At 32.6% G+C, this 15,227-nt stretch overlaps 1 protein-coding gene across 4 annotated transcripts in view; it reads right to left on the reverse strand.

The window, feature by feature from the left end:
- The window catches only part of LOC106075612 (uncharacterized), a 104,720-nt gene extending 89,980 nt beyond the window's left edge, over positions 1–14,740 (reverse strand). For all 4 annotated transcript variants that reach the window (XM_056038567.1, XM_056038568.1, XM_056038566.1 and 1 more), the window contains exon 1: positions 14,267–14,740. The gene's annotated coding sequence lies outside the window, so the exon portion shown is untranslated. The remainder of the gene's footprint in view (positions 1–14,266) is intronic.
- Positions 14,741–15,227: the final 487 nt, after the last annotated feature.

Consider the following 15,227-nt stretch of genomic DNA (forward strand, 5'->3'; position numbering starts at 1 on the left):
AACATAGCTTTGAATGCTAAGATATTGGTGATAACATAGCTTTGAATGCTAAGATATTGGTGATAATATAGCTTTGAATGCTAAGATATTGGTGATAACATAGCTTTGAATGCTAAGATATTGGTGATAAGATAGCTTTGAATGCTAAGATATTGGTGATAACATAGCTTTGAATGCTAAGATATTGGTGATAACATAGCTTTGAATGCTAAGATATTGGTGAAAACATAGCTTTGAATGCTAAGATATTAGTGATAACATAGCTTTGAATGCTAAGATATTGGTGATAACATAGCTTTGAATGCTAAGATATTAGTGATAACATAGCTTTGAATGCTAAGATATTGGTGATAACATAGCTTTGAATGCTAAGATATTGGTGATAACATAGCTTTGAATGCTAAGATATTAGTGATAACATAGCTTTGAATGCTAAGATATTGGTGATAACATAGCTTTGAATGCTAAGATATTGGTGATAACATAGCTTTGAATGCTAATATATTGATAATAATATAGCTTTGAATGCTAAGATGTTGGTGATAACATAGCTTTGAATGCTAAGATGTTGGTGATAACATAGCTTTGAATGCTAAGATTTTAGTGATAAGATAGCTTTGAATGCTAATATATTGGTGATAACATAGCTTTGAATGCTAAGATGTTAGTGATAACATAGCTTTGAATGCTAAGATATTGGCGATAACATAGCTTTGAATGCTAAGATATTGGTGATAACATAGCTTTGAATGCTAAGATATTGGTGATAACATAGCTTTGAATGCTAAGATATTGGTGATAACATAGCTTTGAATGCTAAGATGTTAGTGATAACATAGCTTTGAATGCTAAAATATTGTTGATAACATAGCTTTGAATGCTAAGATGTTAGTGATAACATAGCTTTGAATGCTAAGATATTGGTGATAACATAGCTTTGAATGCTAATATATTGATAATAATATAGCTTTGAATGCTAAGATATTGGTGATAAGATAGCTTTGAATGCTAAGATGTTGGTGATAACATAGCTTTGAATGCTAAGATATTGGTGATAACATAGCTTTGAATGCTAAGATATTGGTGATAATATAGTTTTGAATGCTAAGATATTGGTGATAACATAGCTTTGAATGCTAAGATATTGGTGATAAGATAGCTTTGAATGCTAAGATATTGGTGATAACATAGCTTTGAATGCTAAGATATTGGTGATAACATAGCTTTGAATGCTAAGATATTGGTGATAACATAGCTTTGAATGCTAAGATATTGATGATAACATAGCTTTAAATGCTAAGATATTGGTGATAACATAGCTTTGAATGCTAAGATGTTAGTGATAACGTAGCTTTGAATGCTAAGATATTGGTGATAACATAGCTTTGAATGCTAAGATATTGGTGATAAGATAGCTTTGAATGCTAAGATATTGGTGATAACATAGCTTTGAATGCTAAGATCTTGGTGATAACATAGCTTTGAATGCTAAGATATTGGTGATAACATAGCTTTGAATGCTAAGATATTGGTGATAACATAGCTTTGAATGCTAAGATGTTAGTGATAACATAGCTTTGAATGCTAAGATATTGGTGATAACATAGCTTTGAATGCTAAGATGATAGTGATAACATAGCTTTGAATGCTAAGATATTGGTGATAACATAGCTTTGAATGCTAAGATATTGGTGATAACATAGCTTTGAATGCTAAGATGTTAGTGATAACATAGCTTTGAATGCTAAGATATTGATGATAACATAGCTTTGAATGCTAAGATATTGGTGATAATATAGCTTTGAATGCTAAGATATTGGTGATAAGATAGCTTTGAATGCTAAGATATTGGTGATAACATAGCTTTGAATGCTAAGATATTAGTGATAACATAGCTTTGATTGCTAAGATATTGGTGATAACATAGCTTTGAATGCTAAGATATTGGTGATAACATAGTTTGAATGCTAAGATATTGGTGATAATATAGCTTTGAATGCTAAGATATTGGTGATAAGATAGCTTTGAATGCTAAGATTTTGGTGATAACATAGCTTTGAATGCTAAGATATTGGTGATAACATAGCTTTGAATGCTAAGATATTGGCGATAACATAGCTTTGAATGCTAAGATATTGGTGATAACATAGCTTTGAATGCTAAGATATTGGTGATAACATAGCTTTGAATGCTAAGATATTGGTGATAACATAGCTTTGAATGCTAAGATGTTAGTGATAACATAGCTTTGAATGCTAAAATATTGGTGATAACATAGCTTTGAATGCTAAGATGTTAGTGATAACATAGCTTTGAATGCTAAGATATTGGTGATAACATAGCTTTGAGTGCTAAGATGTTAGTGATAACATAGCTTTGAATGCTAAGATATTGGTGATAACATAGCTTTGAATGCTAATATATTAATAATAATATAGCTTTGAATGCTAAGATATTGGTGATAAGATAGCTTTGAATGCTAAGATGTTGGTGATAACATAGCTTTGAATGCTAAGATGTTAGTGATAACATAGCTTTGAATGCTAAGATGTTGGTGATAACATAGCTTTGAATGTTAAGATATTGGTGATAACATAGCTTTGAATGCTAAGATATTGGTGATAACATAGCTTTGAATGCTAAGATATTGGTGATAATATAGCTTTGAATGCTAAGATATTGGTGATAACATAGCTTTGAATGCTAAGATATTGGTGATAAGATAGCTTTGAATGCTAAGATATTGGTGATAACATAGCTTTGAATGCTAAGATATTGGTGATAACATAGCTTTGAATGCTAAGATATTGGTGATAACATAGCTTTGAATGCTAAGATATTGATGATAACATAGCTTTAAATGCTAAGATATTGGTGATAACATAGCTTTGAATGCTAAGATGTTAGTGATAACGTAGCTTTGAATGCTAAGATATTGGTGATAACATAGCTTTGAATGCTAAGATATTGGTGATAACATAGCTTTGAATGCTAAGATATTGGTGATAACATAGCTTTGAATGCTAAGATCTTGGTGATAACATAGCTTTGAATGCTAAGATATTGGTGATAACATAGCTTTGAATGCTAAGATATTGGTGATAACATAGCTTTGAATGCTAAGATGTTAGTGATAACATAGCTTTGAATGCTAAGATATTGGTGATAACATAGCTTTGAATGCTAAGATGATAGTGATAACATAGCTTTGAATGCTAAGATATTGGTGATAACATAGCTTTGAATGCTAAGATATTGGTGATAACATAGCTTTGAATGCTAAGATATTGGTGATAACATAGCTTTGAATACTAAGATGTTAGTGATAACATAGCTTTGAATGCTAAAATATTGGTGATAACATAGCTTTGAATGCTAAGATATTGGTGATAACATAGCTTTCAATGTTAAGATATTAATGATAACATAGCTTTGAATGCTAAGATATAGTTGATAACATAGCTTTGAATGCTAAGATATTGGTGATAACATAGCTTTCAATGCTAATATGTTGGTGATAACATAGCTTTGAATGCTAAGATATTGGTGATAACATAGCTTTGAATGCTAAGATATTGGTGATAACATAGCTTTGAATGCTAAGATATTGGTGATAACATAGCTTTGAATGCTAAGATATTGGTGATAACATAGCTTTGAATGCTAAGATATTGGTGATAACATAGCTTTGAATGCTAAGATATTGGTGATAACATAGCTTTGAATGCTAAGATATTGGTGATAATATAGCTTTGAATGCTAAGATATTGGTTATAACATAGCTTTGAATGCTAAGATATTGGTGATAACATAGCTTCTAATGCTAAGATGTTAGTGATAATATAACTTTGAATGCTAAGATATTGGTGATAACATAGCTTTGAATGCTAAGATGTTAGTGATAACATAGCTTTGAATGCTAAGATGTTAGTGATAACATAGCTTTGAATGCTAAGATATTGGTGATAACATAGCTTCGAATGCTAAGATGTTAGTGATAACATAGCTTTGAATGCTAAGATGTTAGTGATAACATAGCTTTGAATGCTAAGATATTGGTGATAACATAACTTTGAATGCTAAGATGTTAGTGATAACATAGCTTTGAATGCTAAGATGTTAGTGATAACATAGCTTTGAATGCTAAGATGTTAGTGATAACATAGCTTTGAATGCTAAGATGTTGGTGATAACATAGCTTTTAATGCTAAGATATTGGTGATAACATAACTTTGAATGCTAAGATGTTAGTGATAACATAGCTTTGAATGCTAAGATGTTAGTGATAACATAGCTTTGAATGCTAAGATTTTAGTGATAACATAGCTTTGAATGCTAAGATATTGGTGATAACATAGCTTTGAATGCTAAGATGTTGGTGATAACATAGCTTTGAATGCTAAGATGTTAGTGATAACATAGCTTTGAATGCTAAGATATTGGTGATAATATAGCTTTGAATGCTAAGATATTGGTGATAAGATAGCTTTGAATGCTAAGATATTGGTGATAACATAGCTTTGAATGCTAAGATGTTAGTGATAATATAACTTTGAATGCTAAGATATTGATGATAACATAGCTTTGAATGCTAAGATGTTAGTGATAACATAGCTTTGAATGCTAAGATGTTAGTGATAACATAGCTTTGAATGCTAAGATATTGGTGATAACATAGCTTCGAATGCTAAGATGTTAGTGATAACATAGCTTTGAATGCTAAGATGTTAGTGATAACATAGCTTTGAATGCTAAGATATTGGTGATAACATAACTTTGAATGCTAAGATGTTAGTGATAACATAGCTTTGAATGCTAAGATGTTAGTGATAACATAGCTTTGAATGCTAAGATGTTAGTGATAACATAGCTTTGAATGCTAAGATGTTGGTGATAACATAGCTTTTAATGCTAAGATATTGGTGATAACATAACTTTGAATGCTAAGATGTTAGTGATAACATAGCTTTGAATGCTAAGATGTTAGTGATAACATAGCTTTGAATGCTAAGATTTTAGTGATAACATAGCTTTGAATGCTAAGATATTGGTGATAACATAGCTTTGAATGCTAAGATGTTGGTGATAACATAGCTTTGAATGCTAAGATGTTAGTGATAACATAGCTTTGAATGCTAAGATATTGGTGATAATATAGCTTTGAATGCTAAGATATTGGTGATAAGATAGCTTTGAATGCTAAGATATTGGTGATAACATAGCTTTGAATGCTAAGATATTGGTGATAACATAGCTTTGAATGCTAAGATATTGATGATAACATAGCTTTGAATGCTAAGATATTGGTGATAACATAGCTTTTAATGCTAAGATATTGGTGATAACATAACTTTGAATGCTAAGATGTTAGTGATAACATAGCTTTGAATGCTAAGATGTTAGTGATAACATAGCTTTGAATGCTAAGATGTTAGTGATAACATAGCTTTGAATGCTAAGATGTTGGTGATAACATAGCTTTGAATGCTAAGATGTTAGTTATAACATAGCTTTGAATGCTAAGATGTTGGTGATAACATAGCTTTGAATGCTAAGATGTTAGTGATAACATAGCTTTGAATGCTAAGATATTGTTGATAACATAGCTTTGAATGCTAAGATATTGGTGATAACATAGCTTTGAATGCTAAGATGTTGGTGATAACATAGCTTTGAATGCTAAGATGTTGGTGATAACATAGCTTTGAATGCTAAGATGTTAGTGATAACATAGCTTTGAATGCTAAGATGTTGGTGATAACATAGCTTTGAATGCTAAGATGTTAGTGATAACATAGCTTTGAATGCTAAGATGTTGGTGATAACATAGCTTTGAATGCTAAGATGTTAGTGATAACATAGATTTGAATGCTAAGATATTGGTGATAACATAGCTTTGAATGCTAATATATTGATAATAATATAGCTTTGAATGCTAAGATGTTGGTGATAACATAGCTTTGAATGCTAAGATGTTGGTGATAACATAGCTTTGAATGCTAAGATGTTAGTGATAACATAGCTTTGAATGCTAAGATATTGGTGATAACATAGCTTTGAATGCTAAGATATTGGTGATAACATAACTTTGAATGCTAAGATATTGGTGATAACATAGCTTTGAATGCTAAGATATTGGTGATAACATAGCTTTGAATGCTAAGATATTGGTGATAACATAGCTTTGAATGCTAAGATATTGGTGATAACATAGCTTTGAATGCTAAGATGTTAGTGATAACATAGCTTTGAATGCTAAGATATTGGTGATAACATAGCTTTGAATGCTAAGATATTGGTGATAGCATAGCTTTGAATGCTAAGATATTGGTGATAACATAGCTTAGAATATTAAGATATTAGTGATGACATAGCTTTGAATGCTAAGATGTTAGTGATAACATAGCTTTGAATGCTAAGATGTTGGTGATAACATAGCTTTGAATGCTAAGATATTGGTGATAACATAGCTTTGAATGCTAAGATATTGGTGATAGCATAGCTTTGAATGCTAAGATATTGGTGATAACTTAGCTTAGAATATTAAGATATTAGTGATGACATAGCTTTGAATGCTAAGATGTTAGTGATAACATAGCTTTGAATGCTAAGATATTAGTGATAACATAGCTTTGAATGCTAAGATATTGGTGATAACATAGCTTTGAATGCTAAGATATTAGTGATAACATAGCTTTGAATGCTAAGATATTGGTGATAACATAGCTTTGAATGCTAAGATATTGGTGATAACATAGCTTTGAATGCTAAGATATTAGTGATAACATAGCTTTGAATGCTAAGATATTGGTGATAACATAGCTTTGAATGCTAAGATATTGGTGATAACATAGCTTTGAATGCTAATATATTGATAATAATATAGCTTTGAATGCTAAGATGTTGGTGATAACATAGCTTTGAATGCTAAGATGTTGGTGATAACATAGCTTTGAATGCTAAGATTTTAGTGATAAGATAGCTTTGAATGCTAATATATTGGTGATAACATAGCTTTGAATGCTAAGATGTTAGTGATAACATAGCTTTGAATGCTAAGATATTGTTGATAACATAGCTTTGAATGCTAAGATATTGGTGATAACATAGCTTTGAATGCTAAGATATTGGTGATAACATAGCTTTGAATGCTAAGATATTGGTGATAACATAGCTTTGAATGCTAAGATGTTGGTGATAACATAGCTTTGAATGCTAAGATGTTGGTGATAACATAGCTTTGAATGCTAAGATATTGGTGATAACATAGCTTTGAATGCTAAGATATTGGTGATAACATAGCTTTGAATGCTAAGATGTTAGTGATAACATAGCTTTGAATGCTAAGATGTTGGTGATAACATAGCTTTGAATGCTAAGATGTTAGTGATAACATAGCTTTGAATGCTAAGATGTTGGTGATAACATAGCTTTGAATGCTAAGATGTTAGTGATAACATAGCTTTGAATGCTAAGATATTGGTGATAACATAGCTTTGAATGCTAATATATTGATAATAATATAGCTTTGAATGCTAAGATGTTGGTGATAACATAGCTTTGAATGCTAAGATGTTGGTGATAACATAGCTTTGAATGCTAAGATATTGGTGATAGCATAGCTTTGAATGCTAAGATATTGGTGATAACATAGCTTAGAATGCTAAGATATTGTTTATAACATAGCTTTGAATGCTAAGATATTAGTACTATTCTGTATCTGTGTACTCCCCGACATTGTCACTTTCTAAATGTTTATTTATTACGAAGCTTATATCAACACGTTATTTCAACCCTTTCCCATTCTCGGATCAACATTAAAGTTTGCACAATTTTTCGTTGTCCCTAAAAAAACACTAATCAATCAAAATAATCATCCATTTAAGTAATCAAATCGTGTTAATCAAATGATTTTGTTTGATATGGGAAAGGGAAAATAAATCTTACAATATTGAGATATATAGCTGTAAATAGCTGCAGTTCTTTCCTTTAGATACACTTGATTGTTTTTTTTTACGGAATTTATAAAATATTTGCTTGTTTATTTATTTAGACTAGAATGATCACAACACCAAAATGAATACAAAAAAACAAAACAACGAAATTAAAGACAATTAGATTCCTAGTCTCATGACCAGCCGAGTCTAGTTACAACTGAAAGTTAATAGTCTTCTTTGTTTTCCATTCATTATTCTTTTGTATGTTGCATATTAAATTGAAATCACTGAAGCACTAGTCTGGTCAGTACCTTAAATTGGGCTTTTTGTTATAGATCAATTTAAAAAAAAAACTATTTTAACGAAACCAAACACTTTCAGAACTGTTAAGCTAAAAAGTTCCCCCAAAAAATTTCAGGAAGACCTCCAGAGTGAAGGCATTTTTAAGATAACGGAAATGCCACTATAAAGAACTTAAGTCTTTATTTACCCTTGAAGTCAAGTGATAAGGTGTTCAAAGAACTAATCCCTGTATTCCCTTACAGTCAAGTGATAAGGTGTTCATAGAACTAATCCTATATTCCCTTGCATTCAAGTGATAAGGTGTTCAAAGAACTAATCATATATTCCCTTGCATTCAAGTAATAATGTGTTTAAAGAACTAATCCCTATATTCCCTTGCAGTCAAGTGATAAGGTGTTCAAAGAACTAATCCCTATATTCCCTTGCAGTCAAGTGATAAGGTGTTCAAAGAAATAATCCCTATATTCCCTTGCAGTCAAGTGATAAGGTGTTCAAAGAACTAATCCCTATATTCCCTTGCAGTCAAGTGATAAGGTGTTCAAAGAACTAATCCCTATATTCCCTTGCAGTCAAGTGATAAGGTGTTCAAAGAACTAATCCTATATTCCCTTGCAGTCAAGTGATAAGGTGTTCAAAGAACTTATCCCTATATTCCTATGCAGTCAAGTGATAAGGTGTTCAAAGAACTAATTCCTATATTCCCTTGCAGTCAAGGGATAAGGTGTTCAAAGAACTTATCCCTATATTCCCTTGCAGTCAAGTGATAAGGTGTTCAAAGAACTAATCCTATATTCCCTTGCAGTCAAGTGATAAGGTGTTCAAATAACTAATCCTATATTCCCTTGCAGTCAAGTGATAAGGTGTTCAAAGAACTAATCCTATATTCCCTTGCAGTCAAGTGATAAGGGGTTCAAAGAACTAATCCCTATATTCCCTTGCAGTCAAGTGATAAGGTGTTCAAAGAACTAATCCTATATTCCCTTGCAGTCAAGTGATAAGGGGTTCAAAGAACTAATCCTATATTCAGATATTCAGTATAGGAAACTGTATACTATATCTAATACCAATGGTTTTATAGTCCTAATATTAATATTATTGTATCTGTTACAATTGGTAAGTTTAAACCAGATGTTTACATCTGCCACATTCCAGAAGTTACACAATCTTTTATTAATGAGATGTCACTTCGTAAATTAATGTATATTTTCAGAGCTTTTTTATTCGTTACCAACATATACAATCCAATTCTATCTTTAACACTAAACACATTTTGTTTTTAAATCGTTGATTTTTGAAAGGTGGATTCTTAATGTAACATTCCAAACAATTTCTAGTTGTTGTGAATAAAATGGTGTCAGAAGACAGGTGTTCTAATCATTTTTTAGGTTCACACATCTTCACGGAAGTGTTTTGTTCAAACCAAAACATAAATACGTTTCCAAAACTTCTTGAAAGAAAAGCGAGCTGTATACTTCCTCTCCTCAATATAAACATCTCAATTTTTGCGTGTTCCTCGCTCACCTCGTTGACTCAAATATACGCTTCTTCTATTTATAGGTTTTACACCCCCACGCTCCGTATCACTCGTTTACGAAAAGACAAAAAAAAATGCACACAGTAGAGGAGACTAAAGATCTACTTATTGGAAGTAAAGTGCGCGCACCGTGCGGCTAGCAGACGGAGTACTTAAACCCGAAGTTTACGGACCAACGCGCATTATTCATTTTTTATACTACTGGCCTATATATATATTCCTATCTATTTAAGGATAACGTACTGACCTATATATATTCCTATCTATTTAAGGATAACGTACTGACCTATATATATTCCTATCTATTTAAGGATAACGTCAAACTGTTGAAAGGAGACTCTATTCTCTATACTAATGTCAATTGTCTACATTTCGTTAACACGGTTACTTTCTTAGTATAGAATTAGCAAGACAAGTGTTCATGGGGGAAGACATATTATGAGCTCCGTTTATTTCGTAGACAAAAGCGGTGTTGCACTGACGCGCTAATGTGCAAATGCACATAAATATAAATATGTTACACTCGCCCACTCCCTTTCACTCTTTCCCTTTCACTCTCTCTTTCTCTCTCTCTCTCTCTCTCTCTCACGCACAATGTAGAAATAATTTTATAGACATATCTATTCACATTGTAACAATGTTTAGCGGCCCCCGAAAGGGAAAAAGACGCTATTAGTTTTGTGTAAAAAGTCTGTACGTCCGTCTCGTTTAGATCTCGTAAACAAGAAAAAGATATTGAAAATCCGACATATGATATTTGAGACCTTTCAAAGTTCTGATGCAACGGCTACTTTTTTCTTTTCTGAAAGTGAAAAATTTTAATTTTTAAAGTCAACTATGCAAGCAGTTTTTTCATAAAAATAAACCATTTTTACAACTATTCACTATTAATAGTAACAAACACAGGAGGCAATTTAGTAAGGAAGATAACTGTTTACCATATTTTTAACACATTTATGCAAATGGTTTTAAGAATTTTGTTTTAAAAAAATATGTTTACATTTGTATTGCTACGTTATGTAAGTTCTGTTCTATTAACTACTACTTTTACCCAAAAATAATTTTTACTTTTTTTTTAAGAGAAAAAAAATCTATTTAGTAAACATATAAGTCAGACATAATTTAAAACAACAATTAATAAGTAGATTTTCATATTATCGCATGAACTGCAGTACTAGGCCATAGTTATAGAACACTTAGCCTAACTAAAGGATTTTTTCTTCTTTTTTTTGAGGATTTGAATAAGAGATTAACCCTTTACAAAACAATTAGATAAATTAGATATTCATTATAAGACATCAGTTAGGCCAGGTTCGCATTTAGCGTCACATTCACTTTCACCTATCCTTTGGTTTGATGGACCGTTAGGGCACCACACAAGATCTGTCAACCTTCTTTCTCCATTCTTCTCTGTTATTTGTCTTTGATAGAATTTCATTCTGATGTTCTTTCTTTTTTTTTTTTTTTAGGATATAAAAATATTGATACCTAACTTTTTACCTGCCAGGGTGGACCACTTTGGGGGCCGATTTTGAGTTGTTGTTTCCACACAAACTGTCTTTGTAACCTTGTTGTTGTTTTTTTTTGGGTTTTATTTACGCTCGGTAATAAATTAGGTTATTGAAACCTCTGTGGCAACCAATAAAATATAAATTTCAAAGCATCTTTAATGAGTTTAAATTAGACTTTTATGTTTGGTGCATTATTTAAAAAATTATATCGAAATTGATTTTAAAATGATTTTGTGTTTGTTTTCAAAATAGTCTATATGTTTGTGTATAAATATAATGAATCATAAGAACAAAACTTCCTGAAGATCATAAGATGACGTTACAACTATTACGAGCACGATTATGGAAGATGGGGGGGAATGAGAATTTCAGGATGGCTGCCTGGTCGTGCGGTTTGTGCGCTGGACTGTCGTTCGGATTTATCGACGGTCGAGGGTTCAAACCTTGCCCGCTCCCATCCCCCGTCGTCTTGCGGGAGGTTTGGACTAGGAAGTAAACTATCTTCAACTCTGAAGGAACATCCGAAACATGTAAAACATTTTACTAACATTTTTTCACAATTGCACTTTTAGTTTCAAGATCTAAAGCTGACGGACAAAAAACACAAACGCAGTTATCGTCTCTTCCCGCAGGACCTTAAAAAAAATCGTATCGACATTATCGGTCAACCCGACTATGTTTCTGCGTTAAAAAATGTAAACATCCCTAACGGGTTTGATACAACACAGAAGCCAATGTATCATCGTGTCCCCCCGCTCCCCTATTATTTCTTCACCCGAGGTGTTATTTGTTGATGTCATGAACCTTAACTCTGTAGTGTTTACAAGTTTGAGATGGACCACCTATGTTGTGAAAGATTGTTGTCTCCTCTCAGAGTTTAAAAAAAGAAAAGATTGCCCTCAAATCTGTCTCATAAAATTTCTAATCTTAAACTTATTTTGAAATGTAGACACGTGGAGAAAGAAATTAAATATAAAAATAACTTTAAAAAAAAAAATTCTCAGGAGAAGAACAGCAAAATCACTGCCATATATCTCAATGCTGCAAGACTAAACTCCCATTTTCTAAATAAATCAAAAGTAATTACCACTTATTAATTTACTAATTGGTTAATTGGTTTATTGATTCATATATTGCAATCGACTACGAATAATTGTAGGCCCGACAAAGCGGGGTGGCTGAGCGTCAAAGCGCTTGGCTTTCGAACCGGCGGTTTTTAATTTCGGGATCCTTGGGCGCCTCTGAGACCACCCAGCTCTAATGGGTACCTAACATTATTTGGGGAAAAGTAAAGGCGGTTGGTCGTTGTGCTGGCCACATGACACCCTTCTAAACCATAGGCCATAGAAACAAATGACCTTCACATCATCTGTCAAAAAGACCACATGGTCTGAAAGGGGAATTTACTTTATGAATAAGTGTGCAAAATTTTATATTGATCCGAGCATTGGAACTGGTATAAAAAAAAATTAAGATCTGTACCGGTCAGACAGAGTTACAGAGTTAATATAAGCTTCGTAAAAAAATAATTATGTAATGGAAAGGTCCCAAATGTGGGAAGTATTTTGTTATATACAGTATACTTTTACAGCAGTATCAAGAGAGATGCGGATTGGCCTTTGACTGCAAGTATCAAGAGACATGCGGGTTGGCTTTTAACTGCAATATCAAGAGACATGTGCGTTGGCCTTTGACTGCAAGTATCAAGAGACATTTGGGTTGGCCTTTGACTGCAAGTATCAAGAGACATGTGGGTTGGCCTTTGGATGCAAGTATCAAGAGACATGTGGGTTGGCTATTGACTGCAAGTATCGAGACGTGTGGCTGGGTGACGTAGACCTGCTAAGCTGGCGTCCAAAAATCTACAAAGTATCATTAAAGTATCAACAAAATGTCAGCAAGTGTATCAACAACGGATCAACAAAGTATCAAAAGGTGCATCGAAAGTGTATTAACAAGTGTATCAACAAATTATCAATAAGTGTATCAACAATATTATCAATAAGAGTATCAACAAATTATCAATAAGTGTATCAACAAATTACCTATAAGTGTATTAACAAATTATCAATAAGTGTATCAACAAATTATCAATAAGTGTATTAACAAATTATCAATAAGTGTATTAACAAATTATCAATAAGTGTATCAACAAATTATCAATAAGTCTATCAACAAATTATCAATAAGTGATTCAACGAACTAGGCGTACGTCATTGTGGTCGTTTATAGATTTACAAAATAACCGTTTGTTGATTTGTTCGACGCCTTTTTGTTTCCTCCCCCCTCCCCTTCCCGCCCTCTGCCATATGATATTTGACTACAAAAATACCTCGAAATCCTATTTTAATTTCAACGTATAAGCCTAAACGGGGAAGGAATGGAACTCACGAATCATTGGTACTTTGTCTAGCATTCTCTTCACTTTATTCTCAGTGGCGTAGATAGGGTGGCAAAGGGGGGGGGAGAGAAAATTTGAAAATCCCCCCCGGGCCCCTACTCGAGTGCCTTCAAATGAGTGTTCGAAATTTTTTTACATATTAAATATTTCGCTAAATGCAGCCCCCCCCCCCCCCCAAAGAGATCAAGCCACCCCGGCCCCCCAAAGGATGGCGAGTTCCTAGCTATGCCACTGTTTACTCTTTTTTATTTTTTCCGAAAGACACAAATAAAAGGCACATTAGCCGCACATTTCTTATTCCATATGCTAGGACAAGTTTGTACTAGTGCTTCTTTTTCCAATGTGCAATTAGAGCGTTGGGTGTGTTGTCTGAGTCAGCTAGGAAAAGTCAATGACTTAATGTAAGTCTCTAATTAACATGCACAACTAGATTATCACATGGATGGGCGTAGGGCATAATCGTCTTCACTTTTGAATGAAGTTTTGTAATTAATAAGATAAGATTTGCTAGACTTTTCAAAACTGCAGAATAAAAAGACTTACAGTAACTGATGGTCACAAGGCTAATAGCATTACTTACCTTCATGGTGGAGGGCAGGCATTGAACTAATCGAAATAACTCCATGAAATAAAAGAATATATAAACCAATCCGATAGAAAGATCTCTGGTCTTAATTAATGTAAATATAAATTGATAAATCTATGTAGACTTTACTTTGATTTCTAGATTCTTTCATATAACAAGATACACTGTCTGACATTCATCGCTATAAATAATACGTAATTAAAAGAAACATATTCCGTTTTTGATTTGCTTTTATTTTTTTCTATTGGTCTGAAATATAAAGTTCACACATTGGATATTCATAAAAATCTGGCCAACTACCTGTAAACAAGTGTTGCCAGTTGTGAATGAGTGAAATTAAAAAAATAAAACCGTTGAAAGACACTCAACTTTTGCAATGATATTTCGAAACTACGAGTTTGTTTTTTTGTTTTTTAAATTGCCTCCCCCTTTCCTCCTTTCAATCCTCTCTCACAAAATTCATTCCATCCTTTATCCAGTCCCCTCCCCCCCTTTCATTCCGGACACTCACACTTTAAACACTCACGCACGCGTACACTCTTATCCCCTGGTGCTCGTTCATTCAAGGGCGACAAGCACTCCTACCTCGAGCTACATGCGAGGAAAGGGAGATAGAAACATGACGAGGCCGATAAGAACAGAAGATGAAGTCGATTTATCCCCCTTTGATAAGGCGCCTTTTTATATTAATTTAAGAAAAAAAAAATAGATTTACGTAATGAAGTAGTCGTCTGAGGATGATGGAAGTCAATGTCAAGGTTATGTCGCTTATATTTAAAAAATGACTTATTTATTTATAAGATAAATATAAATGTAGATCTAGGGTAAAATTTGTATCAATGTATATATTATGAAATTCAGTTAATGCAAAATCGCTCTATTCTATGAATAGTAAAGAATGTTTCATGTGTCCATCTATATATATGGCTCAAAAGTTTGGACACCAAGAAGTAAA

The sequence above is a fragment of the Biomphalaria glabrata genome, chromosome 8 (genome assembly GCF_947242115.1).
Source record: "Biomphalaria glabrata chromosome 8, xgBioGlab47.1, whole genome shotgun sequence".
NCBI classification, from domain to species: Eukaryota; Metazoa; Mollusca; class Gastropoda; family Planorbidae; genus Biomphalaria; species Biomphalaria glabrata.